At 45.4% G+C, this 18,794-nt stretch overlaps 1 protein-coding gene across 5 annotated transcripts in view; it reads right to left on the bottom strand.

Moving 5' to 3' along the window:
* WWOX (WW domain containing oxidoreductase) overlaps positions 1 to 18,794 on the bottom strand; it is a 908,337-nt gene that overhangs the window by 597,902 nt on the left and 291,641 nt on the right. The window lies entirely within an intron of this gene.

The raw sequence follows: 18,794 nt of genomic DNA, 5'->3' as shown, positions 1-18,794 counted from the left end.
ATGTCGCTCCGTATTTTAAGAAGAATGTAAATTGCCAGTTTCAACAGATGTTCTTTTAAAAGAATTGGTTATCTGGGAAATGATGGGTCTTTGTTAGAGCTTACCCCAGTGGAATCTACACATTAAAACCATCTGACTATCTGTCAGCCCCCTCCACCAACAACTGCTACCACACCAGTGATACACCCTTTGGTTATCAGCAGCTTTAGGGACAAGGCTTGGCGGCGAGAACTGAGGTCTCAGACACCAGACAACCAGCTTGGAGATTTCTAACTGCCCTCGACCACGGCCAAGACCTCCATAAGGCCCCTGCCCATCATTACAGGCCCCTGCTTGGGTGTCAGGCCAAGGGCATTTCCGCCCTCGCCTTGTATCCTAAAGAGGGAGACCAGGAGACCACAGAGGACAGGGTTAGAGTGCTCCGGAAACACGAGGCTTGTCCAGTCTCGACATTCCAGCGTGCACGGCGCATGTGACGCACACATGCATGCACACGTGGTGGAAACCCCCTCTCAGGGGACGACAGCGCAAGCATCGCCGTGAAAACACTGTCAGAGAAACAAAGCAGAGATCATGAATGTTCCCGTCGTTTTCTCCCAAAGGGCATTCTGTAGACACTCACAGGTCTGTTATCAGGAACACAGAGGGGGCACTTCAGCCAAGTAATGAGAGAGAAAGTTCTCCATGAGTTAGCTATTCCAACTCACACAACCTCCCCCGGCCTGGGGGCATGGAGGCTCCTTGCGCCTGAGTGTCAACCTCACTTAATCTAAAGCTTCCTCGTCACCCTGCTTAGACCCACTTCACAGACACTACTGAGCCTGGGGGACATTAATGACGCCTCCCTAAAATTCCACAGAAAGTTCATGCATTATTAACCTGTTGGCAACGAGCATGAAATCTCATCTCAGTTAGAAAAGTGGGCCACGGATGACGACTCTTCTCAACAGTTTCTGCAAAGATCGGGCCCTCTGCAGAGACTAGGCATGTCCCTGTCCCCCAGGCAGGATGGATCCTGGTGGCTGAGGGCCACTGTCCAAGGGGATGACCTCGATGGCCTTAAGAAAAAACGACAGTAAGAGCGGGTGGGGCTTCCTGAAGGCCTGCTCTGCATCTGAGTTAAGAAAGACACCCACTGTTCACTGTTTAATTTGAACACTCAGCTACTCTGCCATAAGAGATCACCATGTCCATTGAGCAGGCAAGGAAAATAAGACTTGGAGAGGTGAATCCCACTGTCCCGGGGACACTCAGCCCCGAGGCGGCCCAGAAAGCACAGTCCCGGTCTGCCTGGCGCACAGCCCAGCCGGTCCACACACTCGCTGCTGCAGCTGACGCCTGAACACACAGAACACCGACAGCACCTCCACAGCAGCTCCAAGGCCCTGGGCCCAGGGAAAGGCCGGCCCAGCAGAGTCTATCCGGCCACGCAGAGGATGTCAGGGCAGACCCGGCAGAAAAGCCAGAGAGCCCCCGTCTGCAGAGAGAAACTCAAGAGAATCCCTCGTGGGCATGCAAAGGGGACTTGGGTGTAGCACTATGCAGGGGGAACATGATACAATTTCCAGGGGGTGCCCTTCATCTAGACTGGATATGAAGGTCCCCTAGGAGTGAGTTCTCTGCTGGGAAGGAGCGATCCTGAAATCCATCCTGTGCTGACTGCTCAGACTGTGTCACCTTAAAGGCTACTAGGTTAAAGCACTTCCTCCAAAAAAGAAGCACTGCTCCCATCCCCTGCACGCCCAGCCAAGGGCAGGGGGAACCTTTCAGGGCTCCCAAAAGCACACTGCCCAGGCCCCAGTGAAACCCCCACCTGTCACACAGCTCAGAAGCGAGTCTGTGACCACAACCAACAACAGAGGAGGAAAGGGCCCGCCCACCCACTCTAGAGACCCCCTTTCTTCCTCAGGAGCCCGGCACCTATGGAAGCTGGTTCTTGGGTAGAAATACTGCTTGGCTCCCTCCTGGATAGGTCCCTGTGCAGAAACTGACCTGGTTGACATAAGGATGCCTTATTTACAAGTCTAATATTCTGGGAGGGCTGGCTGTCTCTGGAAGCCAGAGAAAGAGAGGGTTAAATACAATGGGAACATCTCTATTCTTCCTTTCCTATCCTTGTAAGTGGTTAAGAGCTGTGGCTCTGGAACAGTGGTTCTCAACCCCAGGGAAAGTGTATCCGTCAGTATTTGGATACAGTTTTCATTATCCCTTCTCAGGTATAAAGGTTACTATGGTGTTCAGTGGGCCTAAGCCGGGGATGCTGCTAAATATCCTACAACGCACAGGACAGAGTCCCGCAGGAAGAAGGATCCCACGTCCAACGTCAACAGCTCCGGGGTTAAGAAACCCTGGGTTAGAAAGAAGAACTACAAGCAGTCCCCAACAGACAGCTGAAGGGGCCGCGACTTTCTGATTGTTCAGAAACCTCAGCATAGGCGGCCCGGATGTTATAATGACAGGCAAGCATGTCACATCAGTGAGTGACTCCCTTCAAACGTGGGGGCTGATCCTAATATGTCTCATTAGTCCGAATCAGTCGATGGGATACGGAAATGTGGAAACAATTCCCAGAAGCTCAATTCTGCTGATGCATCTGTTTTTGTTTTTTTTTTTCCCCCCGCCCCCCAGGGGGAGAAAATAACCAAATTCTTACTTTAGTCATTCAGGGAAAACTAGCACCTGTCTATATCAACATGCTGGAGATGAAAAAAGAAAAAAAAACTGAAAAAAAAAAAGAGATAAATTATTTATCCAGCATAAATATTAAAGAAAATTGCAAAACAGAGTCTGGTGTCACCATGCTGCTATTACAAAATCATCTCGTTATAGCTTCTGGCAAAATGCTGTTGTCCTTAATATCAGTACAACAGAATTGTCTAGGATGTACCAGGCGGGCTGCGTGCGTCTGCTTGCTGTCGAGGACACTTTAGCAGCCTGACAACCGACTCATCACGCCCCAGCAGAAAACTGCATAGGGATGGCCTGTTAGGAGGGAGCCTGAGTTAGGAATAGACCGTGAGCTTCACCTGAGCACAGGATGCGACTGGAGACTGGCGGTCCACAAACACACCCAGGGGTGCGGCTGCGGCCTGCGCCGAGGCACTCAGGGCAGCCATGACTTTCACCAGCTGTTTGCTAGATACACACACTGTTAAGCTTTAAGTTACGTCAACTGTCAATTAAACACGCTATACAATAAGAAAGTAAGAGACTCAGAATCCAATACATCTGAATAATTTTAGTATGTTTATACCGAAAATTTAGTGTAATTTTTAGTACACTAATACTTTTAGCATATTGTCTATACTCTGTTATTTGCATATCTGTATAATGTGTCTGTACAGTGGGATTATATATACACGTATATATATATATATATATACACACATACTCATATATGAGTATAATATGTATGTTGGTTGCTCAGTCATGTATGACTCTTTGCAACCCCATGGACTTAGCCCACCAGGCTCCTCTGTCCATGGGCTTCTCCAGGCAAGAACACTGGATTGGGTGGCCATTCCTTCCTCCAGGGGACCTTCCCGACCCAGGGATCGAACCCAGGTCTCCTGCATTATAGGTAGATTCTTTACTGCCTGAGCCGCCAGTTTTAACATATATGAAATGATAAGGGACTGCACATCCCATTTTTTGCTAAAAAAACTTAAAATTTCTTTTTACTAAATTTACTAAAACTTTTACATAATTTTTAGTATGCTAATAATTTTAACATATTATCTATGCTCTTGAGGTCATTTATGTGTACTCACACTGTGTAAAGTGAACATTTGACATAAATATATATATGCGTGTGATATAAATACATAATAATCTCTTTTTAATATATATAGAATGGTATGGGACCACACATTCCATCCCAGCTCTGTTTCCTAACTTCCTGTTGGCCACAGTGTGAGTATTTATCCTGCAGTAATCAGCAAACACTAAAAATCAGGGCTGGTTGCCCTCCCCAAGAGCTGGATGTTAAACATTCACCAGCACACCACCCTTCCCAGCACACACACACACACACACACACCCCTGGGACGGTAGCGGCAGGCACCAAGGGATTTTGTTTCTGAACAAAACATCCACTATTCCAAGTTTAGCAAACTCTTTATGGTAGCTACACGAGCTCCCAGGTCACCAAGAAGTTTAATACATCTATGGGATGAAAATTAAACACTGTTAGTAACACATCTGCTGAGGCTCCCTGGCCAGCCCATTGGGCCTTTATGGAGACGAGATCCATGCTGACACTCTGAACACGGTTGGAGAGATGAGCTCGGGGACGAGTGATGGAGGAAAGCAGGTTTACTCTCAGTAGCGGATGGAGGGAGCCCCGCGCTGGGGAGAGGGCACCTCGGAGAAGCCCCAGCAATCTGCCCTTTATCTGGAGCCAGCATCCCAGGCAAGGGGGGCCCCACGTCAGGAGCACAACTGCTCACTTGTGAGTAGACATCTTCCTGCGGTGGGGAACGGGTGTTCGGGCAGCTGAATAAACGCACGCTCCCTGCACCATCACCCCAGAACACAGGGGGGATGAATTTAGCAGGCTATTGACTAGTTTGGGGCAGGTGGTGAAGTAGAAAAGACATGCAGTAAGGCGGTGAGCTTCCCGGCAAACACAGTGGTGGGGAGGAAGGAGCTTGGGGTCTCAGGGACGATGAAGTGGAAAGACTGAGGGATCCTGACCTCCAAGAAGAACCTCGAAAAGGCCTTCCTGCGGAGTCTGAAATCGTCGCGCTGGGCAGGCCAGATGCAAAACCATCATCTGACATCCCATTCGATTGTTTTAGTTTTTCCCTGGTGGCTCAGATGGTAAAGGATGCGCCTGCAATGGGGGAGACTCAGGGTCAACCTCTGGGTGGGTAAGAGCCCCTGGAGAAGGCAATGGCAACCCACTCCAGCATTCTTGGGGAATCCCATAGATAGAAGAGCCTCGACCATAGGCTTGCAAAGAGTCAGACACGACTGAGCAGCTAACACTTTCACTTTCAGCTATTTTAACTGAAACACAGTTTGATTGCAGGTGCGAACCCCGGGGAGGCTGTGTGTGAGGTGTGTGGGGACCAGGAGACAAGGGAACTCTGTACTTGCTGCTCACTTTTGCTGTGAGCCTAAAACTACTCTTATAAGTTGTTCATTAATGAGAAATAAAAGTGCGTGTAGCCGTGTGCCCCGTGTGCGGCTGAGCTGTTTCTTGTTCGCCTAGGGAAGGTCTTTCCACGCTGGCCCCAGGGTGTTCCATGGGGCAGGCTGGGCTCCCAGGCAGACTCACCCAGCTGGCTGCACTGCCCATCTGTACTGGTCTGTCAGCCTCACTGGCCATCAGCGCGGGAGTGTCTTTCCTCGTGCGTGAACTTCGTGGTGTGTGGCCACCACTGAAAACCCAGCGGAAAGGCCCCCAGGCCCCACCATGAGGCAGCTTTCGGAGTAACATAGATAACTCTTTGCAAAGACAACATTCCTCCCAATTCTCCTCCCTCTGGCCCCAACCACCTTCCAGAACCATGACCCTGGGACAGCTTTGGAAAACTCCATCCCTTCTTTGATGCAGACAGAATTAGATCCACTTCCTGTATTTCATTCTGGAGGTAGAGGGGAGAAAGAGTTATCTATATTACCTGGGAAACAGGTAGCAATCTGCTCAGTGAGTCCAATCTTTAAAGCCCTGCATCTGCTCAACTGCTACACACAAACACTCTTGCTTTCCACCTCGATAATTATTAAATTCTAATGTAAAGCCCAACTTCTGCTTAAGTATGCGTGATTATTAGACTACAAGTCAATTGTGGAAAACACACAGATATAAATGCAGCTAATAAGTCTTACTGTAATGATTAATCAATTTATGAATACATTATTTAAACTAATAGCTCAGGTAGGGTATCTTAAACAAGTTACAGAGTACATCGACCAATTCAAATACCAGCTGCCGGATCAATAGGAAACTGTAAGTAAACTCTGGGGAATAGGTATATTTGCGGAAAAAAAAAAAAAAAATCCACGAACAAAAGGGATTTGGATGAAGGAGATCTACAACAATTTCCATTTTGAAGACGAATGTAGAGCACTGTAATATATGCCAAAGCTTAAAGGGAAAGGGTGGAAAAAGTGCATTGCTGCAAACTGGGCTCTTCGCATCCTGTGCAGTAATAATAATTAAGGGCAGGTCAATCAAACATCCCATTCACACAAACTCTTGCATACTTTTGCAAATGGACGGCATATGAAAGTTAATTTTGAGTCCTTAAAAAACAATACATTGGGTTCATTTTGTGGCAAGTTATCACATTACCAATGTATCCATAAAATGTCCCCTTAATAGAAAAGAAAAAGTGCATCTACAAGGTGAGATTTGCGATTTTCCTGAGAAGGGGCCCATGTTCCAGCTGAGGCACCAGGGGACACTTGCCCCGTGAGAGGCACAGAGGACCCCCCGGGTTAACTGCAAGGTGGATGGAGCTGTGAGCCAAGCAAACTCTCGAGTTTTAGCTCTCTCCTCCCAGTGTTGCTATTGTTGTTGTTAATTAAGGCTAATTATGTGATTTAATAAATAAACCAAAAGGGCCTTGATTTCCAAAGGTGTGATATTCTATCACAGCTTCAAGTGATGCTGCATTTTAAAAAATTAATTAGTATCTTGTGAGATCGGCCACACATTATTGAGTAAGTAACAGCAGCTAAGTGAAGCAGATGAAATATTGGTAAGCGATGCAGCCCACAGTATAAGTATGTGAAGGGGGTCAGAGGTTAATCCCTATTGATTTTCTGAGTCTGCGTACAGCACCGCTGGGAGAGGCCGGTTCTGTTGGCAATCAGCTAGCACAAATACATTATAAATCTTACTGTCCACCTTCACTGATCAGTGTCACTTACTTCCTTCACTAAAGACCATTAAGAAACTACTGGAAAAAAAATACCCAGATGAGGGGAGAAAGGAAAGCATTTTCAAAGTCTCCCATGTCAGAGAGTGCTTTTGGAGATGGAGGACTTGCCCGAAAACAGAGGTAGTCTTCCTGGGGTCCAGTCTCGCTCACTGAAGGAGACATGCATGAACACAGAGTAGTTTTGAAGTGCCTTTAAAGCCAAATAAAAAATGGGAGAAGGAGCTTTCATATCAGGGTGCATGAAAAAAAAAATGTAGTACAACACAGTCACTGACATGGATAAGCACCATCTCCAACCTGGCTCTGAAAAAATTTGGCCTCAGCAAAACCTTGAAGCTAGTGAAGAGTAAGCTTCAGGGCCCCTCACAACCGGGGGCCCCTTCCAAGATTCTGCATCACATGTTTTCAGTTCAGTTCAGTCGCTCAGTCGTGTCAGACTCTTTGCGACCCCATGGACTGCAGCACACCAGGCCACCCTGTCCATCACCAACTCCTGGAGCTTACTCAAACTCATGTCCATTGAGTTGGTGATGCCATCCAACCATCTCATCCTCTGTGGTCCCCTTCTCCTCCTGCCTTCAATCTTTCCCAGCATCGGGGTCTTTTCCAATGAGTCAGTTCTTTGCATCAGGTGGCCAAAGTATTGGAGCTTCAGCTTCAACATCAGTCCTTCCAATGAATATTCAGGACTGATTTCCTTTAGGATGGACTGGTTCAATCTCCTTGCAGTCCAAGGGACTCTCAAGAGTCTTCTCCAACACCACAGTTCAAAAGTATCAATTCTTCAGCACTCAGCTTTCTTTATGGTTCAACTCTCACATCCATACATGAGTACTGGAAAAACCACAGCCTTGACTAGATGGACCTCTGTTGGCAAGGCTTTTTAATATGCTGTCTAGGTTGCTCATAACTTTTCTTCCAAGGAGTAAGCGTCTTTTAAATGTTTTACTCTCTTCTAAACATTTAACTCTCAGGCCCTCAGTGGCTACCATTCTCGACAAGGTGTTCCAGAAAGTAAACTGGTTCTCTGCCAATCAACTGTCCTCTACAAGATGGAGCTCGATTCTGTAATCCATCACTTTGCCTCAAAGAAGATAACACTGCTTCTATGAGTTCAGGCGAGGCCATGAACCCTCATGGGTTCTGGGCTCTGAAGCCAAGAGAACCATGCCCCTTTGCCCGGGTTCTCGTCTCTCAGATGCTCGCTTTTGTCTGCTGTTGGCTCTACTGTCTGCAGGAAGGGGCAGCGATCGGGGTACCACTGCATCAGCATTACTGGAGCCCTCTATGCATGCGGGGTGGTCTGCGGATAGTTGGCCTGGCTTTTACCCCTGCCGTGGGGTCTTGAGTCTTGGCTCTGGGAACTCTAAATCCTGCCTCTGGCCACTGCCCAAGCTCCGGGGCCAGATATTTATGTCGCTTTATTTGCTGCCCTGGCCCTGCCCTCACCATGCGAAGGACTGATCACACTCTACAAATGGACTTCTCTGTCAGCTCTCCCAACGGCCACATAATTCTTTGGGGCCACCAGACCATTGCCAATCTATTCTGGAGACTGGGATGTATCTTATGTCTGTTCTTACTATATAAAGTATCTTCTTTTACATGAAGATGCCACAAAGAGACATAATTCTAAAACCATACTCTTCACAGTATTTAGTAGCATGGCATTTACCACCAACAGTACTAGTTTTATAAAAATTCCAAATAAACTAGTCATAAGTAAAAAAAAAAGAAAGAACAAATTCAACATCATGATGAATTTTATAACCCGCAGTTAAATAAACCCAAGACTGAGTTAGGTCTCTATAACTCAATGCTGAGTTAGGTTAAAGTCATTGGAAAATGTCTTTCACTTCCCCACTAAGTAGTGAGATCTTGACGGGAATGACTGATCCAAATTCAAATTCATATCCATAATGTCCGAAGCAATGCCTGACCCATAGGAGATACTCAGTAGGTCCTGGGTGGGTGGGTGGATGGACCTACAGATGGAGTTCTACGGTGCTGGACTGTATGTTAGTCCAGAGAGAAGGGAAACAATTCCAAAGCTCTGCCCTTCTTACCGAGACACTTTTTCCTTTCTTTTACAAACACTCCATATGGAAAATAAACAGAGCATCACTAAACCCTACTTATGTTGTAAGGAGGCTGGATATCCAAGTTTGTGACTCCTACAGCCATGAAAAGATGCTCCATTGATCCTAACAGACCAGTGACTTCTACAGATTACAAAAATGGGAGGAAAAACAGAGGCCAGGACGGAAACATCAAAACCAAATGAAATACTGGAAATAAGCTAATGAAATTACATTACAGATTCAGCTTACCCAGAAAGCGCTTGGCCAAGGGAAGGAGAGAGGGGGAGGAGAAAAAAAAAACAAAAACAGCCTACCAGCACAACCAGCTGTCTAGTTTGAACTGCTAGATTGCTGAGTATGCACTCTATGCATATTCATAAGTACCACAGGAAGCCCAACACCTCTGGAACCAGCCTTACAACTCTCCCCCGCCAGCTAGTGCCGTGGACCGGTAACTCAACAGCCCCCTCGTGGCCCGAAGAATGAAGGCAGCATCCCAGGGTGTGAAGGTCCTTCCTGGGAGGGGAGGGTGTGGGTGTGTGTGTGGGGGGCAGGTACACAGCCCTTCCAGAGGAGGGGGACGCTGCCCAACCACTGTAACAGTGGTAGACGTGGCCCCCTTCCGTGGATGGCGGGCGATGCAACATGATCAACATCTTTCCTATTTCAGAGTCCCAAAAAGGATCCTGGGTACACCAGGCTGTTCAAACTAACACGTCCTCATAGAAGAAACAGATCAAATGAGCTCAGTATTTCCATTTAAAAATATCATTTAAGGGAATTTTAAGCTGTCTGAGAAGATGGATACACTGTGTTTGTTTTCCACATTAATGAGCTATAAAAAGAATGGAATAGGCCATAAATACAGTATTTTGTAACAGCCTTTACTAAAAATGCTACTACTTGTGTTTATCATTTATATCCTTGTATACAACCTCAAAATTGATTACATTTTAAACCGTACATAACTTGCTGTGTTTTTCATTTTGTGCTGTACTACGAACATTTTTATAACTCAGTTAATATATTCCATATTTTGTGTTCTTATTGATTATGAATATTTCTTTAGGGGATTTTATTGCTTTTAAAATAACAAATGTTGGGTATTAAAAAATAGAAAAACCTATTGCAGCTTTTATATTTTTCTTTCCCCTGGTAATTCTGATACATACATTTAAGCATGAACATAACCAGAATATCTTTCTCTGTATCTTTTATACTTCCTCACATTAAAATTAAACACCTACTAATATAGTGCATAGTAAAAGAATCAGAGTTTTCAAAGGAAACCCACCATTTTTAATGTGTTTGACTTGAATTCATAATCCATTCCTTCTACAATTAAAAAATTAAAGTACCAAGAGATTATCCTCACGTAACATGATGGTTTTACATCAAGTATATATTATCTTCCCTAATTGCCATTTCTGTTTATAGGCTACAATATGATTTATATATATGATATGATTTCACTATTAATTATCAAATTGAAAAAAATAAAATCTCACATTATAAATTCTCTCCTGGAAATTAGTTTTATTATTTTTTCCATAATCCTATCACACAAGCTATAAGTGCATTGCGGCATGAACACTTTAATTTTTCCAGTTAGTTTTAAGCAAGCCCAGAGGTGAGGTTTAATAAGGATCAATGGCACTTTATCTGGGACAGGGCCTCTTCACAGCATGCAAATTACACAGTAACACTTAAAAAAAGAAATAGATTTAATTAAAAAAAAAAGTAGAACCACAGGCTCTGGAAATTCAATTAAAGGATTTATGCAAAGGTTTGCTAGGTTTTTATATGCAGTTACTGCTTACATAATGAGCTTTTCATATTAAAAATCAATAGGTAATCTAGACTAGAAGATCATCCCCTTAAATACATTTTTGAAATCAATTTGAAAAATAGTCCATCAACTGCTGTGACTACTCTTGCTGCTTCGATTACACTAAAAGCAATATTTAGATTGTAAGACGTGCTATGGAATATCTATGCTTGGATATTGCTTTCAAGGGCTCTCATCCTTCTGAGTGCCTGAGATGATCACCTAGTAATTCAAGATTGTGTTAAATGTATAAATAATTTATTTAATTATGAGCAAAAAGCCCACAGGCACAACCCCACTGTATCTGTAAGGGTTAAATGAAAGGAGGAGAAGGACAAAAGGCAGAGCTGAAAGAGGAAGGGAGAAAAGAGAAGGAAGGGAAGGAAGGAGGGAAGGGGGCAAGGAAAAAAGAGAGAAAAGAACAGAACAACCTTTTCTAAATTAGTCTTTGCTATCTCAATTGCCTATTGTGTATTGGCTCCTTAGCACAAGGAGATATGCATTTCACTTTAAAACTCATTTAGAACTTCAAGAAGGAAGCAATTAGCTAGCTCTAACTTAAGCAGACCTTCCATCCTCCATGATAATGGGGGACAGGTCTTGAAATGAAAATGAAAGCCAAAGCTTCAATTCTATCCAATGAGCGCCCAGCCAAAATCTGTCTGGCTTTGGCAATGCTGAACAGGTTTCCATGGACCATTCTTGGCAAACTGGAAAATGATTCTCATGGGGTGTGGAGTGGTGGGAAGGGAGAAAGAAGGAAAGAACCGAGGGAGGTCCAACTCTGAACTCCTCCACTTGTATAATAAGGAACCATTCTTCCTTTTGTTTTACAAGTTCTTGTTTCTAAAAAGGTATGGTCAGTACTTGGAGTTCATCAGGATGGAAATAGGGCCTCAGGTTATCTTTCCCGAGTGAGCCTTGTAAAAGTGAGCCTAAGCATTACAAAGGACTCATTAATAACAAAGCTGCACCTTTCTCTGCTTCTGCAAAACTCTGGGAAGAAATAAGCAAAATTACTGATGAACCCACATTTACCCATCTACCCAAAGGTCCTATTCCCTGCAAAGGTAATACTTCCAGAAGATGCTGAGACAGTCGGGCCCGGTAACCAAGGACAGCCCTGCTCTCACTGTACAGAGCAGAGAGGACAAGGACAGGAGGGAGAATACGATGGAGAGGCGCCTTCCAAATCGTCTGAGACACTGGGGACATTTACACCACACTTTCTAATGCAGGATCCTGGATATAAGCCTATCCCAGGCTGGCCTTTCTTCAGATATGCCTACAGATGAGCTGAAGAAGGTTTTAAGGTCAGAGGAACCAGCATTTGCTTTATGGGTATGAGTACGGGTGTGTGCGTGTGTGTGTGTGTGTGTGTCCCCTAGGACACAGCACTGCCACTCACGACAGTGACTACAAAGACAAATCCAGGAGAGCCAACCATGCTCAAATGTATGTCTGTACACACAAGTATCCTACTTTGAAATCTTTTAAGAAAGACACAATGAGCAGGAGGCTGTACCGTGAAACTGGCGCTCCTTGAAAGAAGCCAGTCACAGAGGACCACGTGCTGCTGGATCCCGTTCATATGAAATGTCCAGGAGAGGCCAACAGGTGGACACAGAAAGTAGATTAGTGGCTGCCTGGGCCAGTGCGTGCCCAAGGTTGGGAGGCAGTGGCTGGAAGCATCTAGGCTTTCTTCTTGGTGTAACAATATGTCCTGAAATGTATTGTGATGACAGGTGTACAATCCTGTGCATGGTCATTAGGCTGTGTGCTTTAAATGAGTGGACTGAAGGGTCTGTGACTTTTATCTCAATAAAGCTACTATAAAAAAAAAAAAAATGAGGTGTGGCTATGGACTGTAGTCGAAAAAGAAAACAAGAAAATCTGCAAAGGAAGCAATGAGATTGGAAAAAAAAAAGACTTCATTTTCCACCTGCACCAATCAGGCAATTAAAATACTTAAGCATTCTCCTTCTCCGGAACACACTTTCTGTGACAATGAGTTTACAGACATGCAAACATATCAGCTGGCTTCCTAGGGAGAGGTGCTGCCGTCAAAATAACTAGAACCCTCTGTCACACAGGAGAGCTTCAGCGTGAAGTGTCCCGTGTCCTGGGCTAGCATGATCAAAATGTCAAACATGAAGCCATTTCGTAACAAGGTGCGAGGTGGTAGTAATGGAAGTTTGAACAATGTTAACACTTAAAATTTCAGCAGAACCATTTCAATCCATAAACGTATAAAAGTCATTTTACAGTGTGCTTAACAGTCAAGACCAAGAGCTGTTATAAAAGAAGACGCCCTCAATGTCACTTAATTTTCTTTTATTCTTATTATCACATTTAAATCTCTCTGTAAAAGTGGTCTTGATAGGTAACTTTATTACACATTTCAAGACTATTCATTCCGAACAGAACTTCCTCCAAGGAATTAACAGATAAAGAGAGACCACTTTCCCCTCATCATCCCTAAATTACACTGTAACTGAGCACTGGCAGCGTGCGTGTGACAAGGACGTGGCCTACTACGCCCCACGATGGCTCGATAAACCTAGAGGTGACTCTTTTGGTTGGCTGCAAAGGTCCTTAGCGAACACCTTCCTGGTTATTTGCAAGGACCTGGGAATAAAGAGTGGGGTTGACAGGGAAGGTCAGAGTCAGGACTGGGTGAAGAGAAAGAATTCCTAAAAGCAGGTATGGGATCCGTATCGGCATGGAGGCAAGTCTGCTCTTTGCTCATTTCACCGGGAGAAGAGGGCAACAATCCCGCTCCACTGCCTCTGCTCACAAGCAAGGGCATCTCCTGAAACAAGACCAACAGGACTTCTCTGCTGGTCCAGTGTCCACCTGCCGATACAGGGGACACAGGTCGGATCCTTGGTCTGGGAAGATCCCACGTGCTGAGAAGCAGTTAGGCCCATGTGCCAGAATTACTGAAGCCCACACACCCTGAGCCTAGGCTCTGCAACAAGGGAAGCTACTACAGTGAAAATCCCTGACTCCACAATTAGAGAATGCCCGTGCGTAGCACCAAAGACCCAGCACAGCCATATATACATAAATTTTTAAAAAGTATTAGCAAACATCTACAAAGGAGCAGTCAGTAAATATTTTCAGCTTCACAAACCACATCTTATCAGTTAAAACTACTCCACTCTGCCATGGTCATGCTATAGCAGCCACAGACAATACACACATGGATGAGAAAGCCAGTCTTTTCATTAAAACTTTATTTAATGACAAACACACATCTCAATATAGTTTTCATGTGTTATGAGACACTTCATTTTTTTTTTTTTGTATCTTTCCAGATACTTAAAAATGTGAAAACAGGATGCACAAAAATCAGATTCAGCCCAAGGAACACAGTTCTGGTCTCCTGTGGTAAACAAGACCAGCTGGCAAAGAGGTAGACCAGCAATCCCGTCTTGACGGGGGTTCATTTGACAGCTACTGTATCTGGTAACACAATGGTGTGGTTTGCTTCCAGGAAGCAAAACTTGATGGCATACATTCTAAACTGTGGGCACTTTACAGAAAAGCAAGAGAACTTAGTTTCTGTGTACTGAAATTTAAATTCTAAACTTTCTGAATTCCCTCCTTAAGAAGTAATTATAAAGGCCTCAATGTTCTCTACTATTTAAAAATGAACAGAGGCTTCCAGAACTAAGAGTTTTGAAATATTCAGCAGTGGAAACATGACGACCTTGGCTCATGAGAAGTGAGGCTGACCACATTCCCTCTGGTCCTGCTTCGGAACTCCACTGTTTAATGGAGCAGGTTATGAACACAGTATACAGCCCAGTCTTTGCATTTGGGCTTCTACCTGGCTGGGGTTTTAATATGAAATATATACAGAGACTGACATTTACAGTGTTGTTTTTCCCTCATTTGACTTTTATTTTTCACCAACTTTTGACCACTGTAAGCATTCTGCATACTGTCATCCCAGTAACTAATCAGAATAATCAAAGGAATGACTTGACTGAATAAAGTGAAACGTATACACTGTTCTGTTTCTAAAGAATCATATCTGCAGTGTTCCAAGAATATGTAGAATCAGAAGCTAGTAACAATTATCTCGGGTAGGTTTGGTGAAAAGGGAAAAAAAAATTGGAAACTAATACATTAAAAACCTTTTAAAATTCACTTAATAAGTCATACACCTACCTCAGGATGATACTGACACTATTCCTTGGCATGAAAAAATCCTTATTATTAATATTATTATAATTATTTTGTTTAAGAATGACTGAAACTATAGCCTCAGTTCAGTTCAGTCGCTCAGTCGTGTCTGACTCTTTGCGACCCCATGAATCGTAGCACGCCAGGCCTCCCGGAGTTCACTCAGACTCACATCTATCGAGTCAGTGATGCCATCCAGCCATCTCATCCTCTGCCATCCCCTTCTCCTCCTGCCCCCAATCCCTCCCAGCATCAGAGTCTTTTCCAATGAGTCAGCTCTTTGCATGAGGTGGCCAAAGTACTGGAGTTTCAGCTTCAGCATCATTCCCTCCAAAGAAATCCCAGGGCTGATCTCCTTCTGAATGGACTGGTTGGATCTCCTTGCAGTTCAAGGGACTCTCAAGAGTCTTCTCCAACACCACAGCCTAATTCAGATCAAATGACTTTGAGGTACTAATTATTTGTATATATTTATCTTCTAATCAATGTGGCCCAAATAAAGATTTTTAAAACCATGAGGCAATGACCATAATGTCTCTTGGTCTGAGGACAAAGTCACAGGGCCAACAGTACAGGAAGAGCTGGATGTTCAGGCACAACGCTGAGTTCTGGGGTCACCATACCCCACCCACGCCACCGCAACAGAAATGTGCTGGCGAGACATACCCGGATGGCGAAGACAGCCTCCCTGCATTAAAATTGGTAACTTTCTAGAAACACTGCACTGCAGTGGTCCTCATACTAAGTAAAAGATAATTATCATTTTCAAAGAGATAAATGGGGTGAAGGATGACCACTGCATTCTTGCCCCGAATGATGATCCTAAAACTCTCTAAAACCTACATATCATATTTGCATCCGTATGTTTATTGGTGGCTCATCAATGGGAAAGAAAAGGAAAAGCAGATCTTGGATGAAGACACTCGCCTGTCAGGCAGCTGCTAACTCTGCTCCCACAATGAAGGGGCCGTTGTCTCTGCCATTCGTTTGACTCTTGAGCCTTGTTTGTTGCTTCATGATGACAAGACGGATGCTGGCATCACATCTTCCTTCGGGATCAGCAGGAGGAGCGGGGGAAACACCAGCAACGCCTTGCCCTTTCCTCTGAAAGCAAAACATCCCTGGGAAGGCCTGCTGCAGACTTTTGCTTTGACTTTCAGCCAGAACAGTCAGGTGGCCATGCTCAGCTGCTAAAGAAGCCGTGGAGGTGAGCGAACCATCACCCTCTCCATCTGCAGAGTAAAGGCAGACACTCGGCACACCAGACGGTAAGAATGGAGTCACGCTTCCCCAAGAGACTGAGACTGTGGGGGCAGGGAGCACGGCTAGTTATCTCCGGCTCTCTCCAGGGTCAGACATGAAGAGCGTTGGCACATAAATAGAAACTGAGAATCCAGAGTGATTTACAGCAGACAACAGGGGCAGAGGCGTGCGGCTGGTCCCTCTCTGCCCCAGCACAGAGCTGGGCTGCGTTTCCTGGACGGTTGCCTTCCACAGATGGGCGCCACTCCCAGGCCACCATGCATGGAGCCCCGTGGTCTTGCCTCTTTCCAGCTCATTGCAGACAACCAAGGTGGCCTTGGAAGCCAGGTGTGGAAGATGACTGAACCGTGGCATGGACAGAGCCTGGGTCCCCAAGAAATCACTTGGAAGAAAGCTGTCTGCTAATCCCAAGAGCCACTTTGGACCTTATATACCCAGGAAATACACGACTCTGATTGAATCACTGGACCCACATGGGCTTACGTTTTACAGCAGCTGCTGTTACCTTTACAATACAACAATCTCAAACTGAGATGTATCTGAGAGTCTTAGAGAACTTCATCCACCTTTTTGGGCTCTAGTCCCAGGGTACACACATTTGTTTGTTCTGGAGCATCTCATGGGGTCGCCCAGCATCACCTCCCCCTGACTTCTGGGGCTCACTCGTCTTGGAGGTTATCTTCTCAGGAAGAGTGTGCCTGACGACACTTCTGCAAGCCAGGATGGGGAGAAAGCAACAGTCCCGAGGTCTGGCCTGGATGTCGCGTGTGAGCTAGATCCACAAACTCTTCCCCACTGTGTGTGAGGTCTTAGAGCTGTCCTGGCAGTGTGCTATGCTTTTAAGGTTCGGTTTTTCACATCCCTTAACTGGGCCCTTGTTATCAAGAAGGCCTTCTGCACACCCCGTGGTATGCTGCCAGGGACGTCTGGCTTAGTACTGAATGGGTGACTTATAACGCCATCACCATGCGGCATTTTGGAGCCCTGCCATCTCAATTTCAGAACCCGGATCCCTTTTCTGTTTACTCCGCGTTTGCCTTCGGCCCTTCTCCAGGTGCTATTGTGAGGAGATGCATTTTGGCGCTTCAGAGTCTGGCATTTTATAAGTTACTCTGAGCCCTACTTTCCTTGTTCACCTGCTCCTAGATGGGAAACAAATTGCAGAAGGGAAATAGCTTTATACTACCAGTCCTTAAATATTTTACAGGCAGAGATCTCCGTGGGTGGTTTGGAGGCTCGATTACCCTCCTCAGTAGAGGGTATAAATACCCCTGAGGGTTTACGTAACAAACCCTCAGTGACTCCATGCTACTGAAAATGCTCAGTATTTACATCTGCCTCTGAAGCCGGTGACTCCATGGCATCTGAGTACTCGAAAAAGTGCAAGGCCAGCAGGACTGCCCACGTGCTCAAATACAATCTATCCATGATAAAGAGAGGTCAGTCATTCAGAACTATTAGATGGAAGACATCATGGCATTCGAAGCTGCACCCTGGGACACGCTTTGGTTGGGAAAGAACAGGTGAAAAGGGAAGTCATTTCAACTGTGAGCTGCTTACACCGAAAGAGCCAGAGGACAACTGCCTACACGCAGCACGGGGTGCCTGTGCGGGCTGAGGAAATAAAAACGTGGATCACAGCAGCACGCCGCGCGACCTCAGGCAATCCACCACAACTCCTGAAGGTAAAAGCTATTGTCCCCATTTTACAGAGAGGAAAACTGAGACTCAGACAGGTTCAGTGACCTACCCTAGGTCAACGTGCTGGTGTGCACAGCAGACACAGGGTTTGTACCCAAGCCTGTTTGATCCCAAGCCCTGTGCTTTTCCACGTTGCCATGCTGTGCCATCCAAGCATCAGGTCACAGGGTGACGATGAGCACAGAGAAGAAATGGCTCAGCAACCCTCCTGAGAGGAGCCGAGAACCGGCCGTGGGAAGGCTCCTCCAGGAACTGCATCCCATGCAACGTGTGGAAGCAAAACGACGCGTCCAGAAACTCGGTTTGACCTTGGAGGGGTGGTGCTCCGATGTACAGCTCTTTCCTTTGCCATTAATAATATGGAGAAAAGAGGAAGGTAGCTGGTACAATCAGCGAGGCTTTCTGAAAGACATGAGTTCTGACTTGTGGCTTAGGAAGGAGCGGGGAGAGAACAGACATTTTTAAGGATATAGAAAACCAGGCCAGTAGATCCCTACTCCGCCGCCCTGCCCACCTCAATTTCTAAATCAGTGATGGAAACAAACAGACAAAAAAGAAAATGAAGCCCAGGCAGAAAGAGCCAGGATGACCGGTGTCACTCCACTGGGTCTGAAGTGATTTTACACCAGAAAGACAAGGGGCCTAGACTATTCTAAGACTGTTTATAGAGTTATATGAAGCATATTCTTCTCAATTCAAAGAAAGGGAAGGAACAAGTTTCAGTGCTATGCCTATTTCAAGCTTTTATCAGCACTAATTCCAGCCCCCTTTTCCCTTATAATTCTGAACAGAGGGAAAACAGACATCAATTAAGCAAAGCTTTATCTCTTTCTA

Source organism: Bos javanicus, chromosome 18 (genome assembly GCF_032452875.1).
Source record: "Bos javanicus breed banteng chromosome 18, ARS-OSU_banteng_1.0, whole genome shotgun sequence".
Lineage (NCBI taxonomy): Eukaryota > Metazoa > Chordata > Mammalia > Artiodactyla > Bovidae > Bos > Bos javanicus.
The sequence above is the reverse complement of the archived record's forward strand: the minus strand, read 5'-3'. Positions and strand labels throughout refer to the sequence as shown.